This window comes from Arachis ipaensis, chromosome B03, assembly GCF_000816755.2.
Source record: "Arachis ipaensis cultivar K30076 chromosome B03, Araip1.1, whole genome shotgun sequence".
NCBI classification, from domain to species: domain Eukaryota; kingdom Viridiplantae; phylum Streptophyta; class Magnoliopsida; order Fabales; family Fabaceae; genus Arachis; species Arachis ipaensis.
In genome coordinates this window covers 113280332-113285793 of record NC_029787.2, presented here as the reverse complement: position 1 = coordinate 113285793, position 5462 = coordinate 113280332, and positions in this window count along the sequence as shown.

Here is a 5462-nt window from a genome sequence, read left to right as displayed (position 1 = left end):
ATATCCTATTAATAAAATTTGTAACATTAATTTACATCCAACAAAAATATCTTAACCAAGTTACTGTAAAAAAATGTGTAAAATTTTTTTAATTTAAGGTAATTGACACAGAATTTATTTAATAATAAACCTATTTTTAAGAGTAATATTAAAATTTGAATGTATACATCAATTATCATTTTTTTAACAAAAAACTAGCCTCGTTCAACTATTTTAAATCCTTTACGAATAAAAATATCCTATTAAGAAAATCTGTAAGATTAATTTACATCCAGCAAAAATATATGTGAAAAAATGGTTAGAGATTTTTGAATTTAACATAATTGACGAAAGAATTTATTTAATAATAAACCTATTTTATTAAAGCTTGAATGTAGACACCAATTATCATAATATATTGTATAAATATCAAGAGTGTATTAAAATAGTACGATAATAATTTAAAGAGAAACATTATTTTGTACATTTAATTAAAAAAATTAAATTGTTTAAATTATTTTGTAAGTGGAGCTATTTTTAAATCTTAGGTTGAGATTGAGCAATTTTTTTAAATTTCTTTGATGGTTGAAAGTGAAGCTGTTATATTTTTTAGTTATATTTTTCTCTCGTGAGTTAATGCAGAATTTTACAGAACGTAAGTACATGCATGTAGTTCTAGATTATAAGAAATAGGGGTAAAATAGAAAAAGAGAATTAGATACTACATCCTTCGTATTCCCATTATATATTGTTATAGATAATTTAAAAAGGAAAATTATTTTCTGTAAGATTTAATTAAAAAAATTACCTTGTTTAAATTATTCTGCAAACGAATCTATTTTTATAATCTTATGTTGAGACTGAGCAGTTTTTTTAAATTCTTTTGATGGTTGAAAGTGAAGCAGTTATATATTTTTATATATTTTTGTCCTGACTTAATGTAGTATTCACGTGAATACGTGTATCTAGTTTTAGATTATAAAAATCGGGATAAAATAGGAAGAGAAAATTTGAGACCAAATTCTCCGTATTCTCATTATATATTGTTATAGATAAAAAAAATGCAATTCTAAAAAAAATCATGTTACTTTTTAGGATTTAATTTTTTTAGTGTGTTTTCATAAAGTTTGCACAAAATTCACCGTTGACTTAAACTTATTTATTTACGTAAAGTTTGTTTATGGACTCAACAAACTTATTTAGTTTTAATACGATTTGAATTGTATTAGTATATTTTTATTTTTTGATCAATTTAATTTTATTTAAATAATTAATCTTTTAAATTATAAAATTTGTTTTGGTTTGTAATTTAAAATTTAAATAGATATAATTTAAATTAATGATTTATAAAAATGCATGTATTTGTATTAGTGTACTCATATGATTAATTATATTTACAGAAATTCTTCGCATACAAGCGATTAAGGCTTGTAAGCCTTACAAGTCCAATTAACCAGTAACCCCCAAAACGCGCTCCTAGTGTTACGTAGCTTACACGCGCTATATAACAGATCCCGCGAATATATAACTACCAATTTTAAAAGATTTTGTTTCCTTCTTCGTTCTCCTTCTTGCCAAATTTCTTCGTTCTTCTTCTCACGCGTCTTCCCCTGCCTTTTTGATCGTTCTTTTTCCCTCCTTTATCACTGGTTTGTTCTTCGTCATTGACGTGAGTTCCTCTCTCTGTAACTCCAGCTTCGTTTTTTTCGATTTTCTGGTTTCTGAAATCAAAATTTGAACTCGTTTTGAAGATAATGGATGATTCAACCTCAGATTGTCAGCTGAATCAGGGCGAAGTGGATTTTGAATTTGAATCTAACAAAGTTCCTGAGGTTTGATTTACATTCAGCTGATTACGATTACTCTAAATTTTGTTGCAGTTATTCGTATATCATTGTCTAGCTGAAAATTGTATTAGTATTTTTTTATTTTTTAATCAATTTAATTTTATTTAAATAATTAATCTTTTAAATTATAAAATTTGTTTTGGTTTGTAATTTAAAATTTAAATAGATATAATTTAAATTAATGATTTATAAAAATGCATGTATTTGTATTAGTGTACTCATATGATTAATTATATTTACAGAAATTCTTCGCATATTAAGGATTAAGGCTTGTAAGCCTTACAAGTCCAATTAACCAGTAACCCCCAAAACGCGCTCCTAGTGTTACGTAGCTTACACGCGCTATATAACAGATCCCGCGAATATATAACTACCAATTTTAAAAGATTTTGTTTCCTTCTTCGTTCTCCTTCTTGCCAAATTTCTTCGTTCTTCTTCTCACGCGTCTTCCCCTGCCTTTTTGATCGTTCTTTTTCCCTCCTTTATCACTGGTTTGTTCTTCGTCATTGACGTGAGTTCCTCTCTCTGTAACTCCAGCTTCGTTTTTTTCGATTTTCTGGTTTCTGAAATCAAAATTTGAACTCGTTTTGAAGATAATGGATGATTCAACCTCAGATTGTCAGCTGAATCAGGGCGAAGTGGATTTTGAATTTGAATCTAACAAAGTTCCTGAGGTTTGATTTACATTCAGCTGATTACGATTACTCTAAATTTTGTTGCAGTTATTCGTATATCATTGTCTAGCTGAATAATTCGTGAACATTGACTGTGAAATTAACGCGTGAACATAAATCTGTGGATTGAATCTAATGTATTAGTTTTGATTAATTATCTGCAATTTATAGCAGACGCTTGGGTGTAGATCAGAATTTTTTGGGTGTATTTTAGGGAGAAGTGTGGGTGTATTTACAGTTTATGACTTTTTTTGTTATTTTAGTTGAGTTGTTGTCGTTCGGGTGTATTAGATCAGACATGATTGGGTGTATTTTTAGTTTTTGACATGGTGTATTCTGCAACCTCTCTCTGTTGTTGATGACAAGTTTGTTCCCAAGGTTGGAATGACCTTTACCACCCTTGAAGATGCTGAAAATTTTTACAGGAACTACGCTAAGGCTGCAGGTTTTTCTACAAGAGTTCGGAGCACAAATAGGAAGGAAAACGAGATTAAGAATCAATTGATTACATGTAGCAAAAAGGGAAAATAGAAATCTAAAATATCTCCGACCGAGAAAACAAATCCGACAGCTGGTTTAAACTGTCCTGCAAGAATTTATATACACACATTGAAGGATGTTGGTGCTTGGATCATTTCAAAGGTTGTGCTGGATCATTCACACCCTTGTTGTCCAAGTAAAGCAGAGATGCTCAAACAGCACAGGGAACTAAGCATATCCATTCGTCGTACAATAGAGAATAACGAGGAGGCTGGTATTAGACCAAGCAAAACTTACCAATCATTTGTTGCGGCTGCCGGGGGTCATCGCGAGTTAAATTTTATTGAAAAGGATGTGAGGAATTACATTACGAGAGAAGTGCGAAATGTTTCTAAACAAGAATATGCAAAGGAATTCAGGAAATATTTGTTAAGAATGAAAGAGAAGAATCAGAATTTCTTTTTTGAGCTTGAACTCGAGGAGGATAAATCGATTAAGCTGACTTTTTGGGCCGATGCAAGAAGTAGAGCTGCCTTTGAGTATTTCAGAGATGTTATTTCATTTGACACCACCTACAATACAAACAGGTAATAAACTGTCCCTGTTTATTATGCTAAATTAATGCTTTTTTATGAATCTGCCGTAGAGGTGTATATTGGGTGTTTTTGGGTGTATACAAAGCATTTGTTGGGTGTACGTAATGATTTTTCATTCTGCACTATGGTAATTTGTTTTAGGTGTAATTTGGTTTGTGGTTCTTTTGTCGGGGTGAATCACCACGGTCAGTCAACACTTCTTGGATGCTCTTTGATGAAAAACAAAGAAATTGAATCATTCAAATGGTTATTTCAATGTTGGCTTTGTTGCATGGGAGGAAATGCTCCGAAAGGGTTTCTCACCGATCAATGCGCATCAATGAAAAGGGCTTTAGAGGCTTGTATGCCAACAACAATTCACCGTTGGTATATTTGGCACATCATGAAGAAGATTCCAAGCAAATTAAACGGGTACAAAGGACATGCAGAAATTGAACAAGAAATGAGTCAAGTGGAAGTTGATAGGAATTGGAATGATTTTCTGCTGAATTTTGGTCTTGTGGACAACAAGTGGCTTTCAAGTAATGTTTGTTTAAAATCTGCAGCAAAGGTGTAAATTGATTTTTTTCGGGTGTATTTATAGTCTGTTTTTGGGTGTATTCTGCAGATCTCTATGAAGACCGTCATATATGGGTTCCAATCTATCTGGATCACCACTTCTGGGCAGGGATGAGAAGCACACAAATGAGTGAGAGCATGCATTCATTTTTTAACATGTTTATTACCCGAAACAGCTCGCTTATTCAATTTGTCAAACAATACGATAATTGCCTCGGAAGCAGGGAGCAAGCAGAGAGAGAATCAGATGCTGCAGATTTTCATACGGTCATACTGTGTGCAACCAAATCCTCCATTGAAGCTCAGTTTCAAGATGTGTACACTCATCAAAAGTTTAGGTAAGTCCAAGCACAATTCAGAGGAAAGGCGAATTGCATCACTAGATTAACAAATTCCGCTCTAGGCTATTTAGTATACAAAGTTGGAGAACAAGTTTCCAGCTTAATATTCAACAAGTTTGTGGTTACTTACGACTCAGTAGCAGCCGAGGTAAAATGTCAATGCTTATTATTCGAGTCAAGAGGGATATTGTGCCGTCACGCACTAAGCGTGTTAAGCTTTGAACGAGTAAGCCAAGTGTCACCTAGATATATACTGGAACGATGGAGCAAGAAGGTAAAGAGGTGACACACACACATCAAGAGCAGCCACGACGAGCCATTGTTGGAGCCAAGAAGCAAGAGGTTTGACTAATTAGTTTTTTGTTCTCAAAATATTTGCGAATTTGCATCAGAATCGGAGGAGCTGACTGCAATTCTGCACCGTGCGTACGATAACATCATGGTTGAGATGGAATCATTGAAAGCCAAAAGGAAGGGGACATCTTCTTTATCTCACGAAGACGCCAACTTGAAATCCGTTAACGAGCTTCAAAGCCCTCCAAGGATTCGAACAAGAGGACGCCCAAAAAATAGATTAGGTTCAAAGTTGGACAAACAGATTGCAAATGCCACAAAGAAGAAGAAAACGAAAGCTTTAAATGAGGTAAAAGTGATGTTCTTTAAATATGTGGTGATTGAGTTTAATTTTCTCGTTAATAGTTTAGCTAATATGTGAGTTTTTTATATCCAGTTAAACCTCTTTGATGCTGCATCAGTAGTGCATTCAAATTCCAGCCAATATCAAGAATATGTTATGAATTATTAGTTCAGGGTACCAGCAGCAGTGGATAACTCTTTGGGTGTATAGTTACAGAATATGGGTGTAAAAGCACTGTTCTTTTGGGTGTATTTTTGTGAATTTTCTTGTGTTTCACATTTTACATATATATACATATATATACTTCAGAATCTTGTTTTTATGTTATAAAATACTGTTTGTTTTTTTTT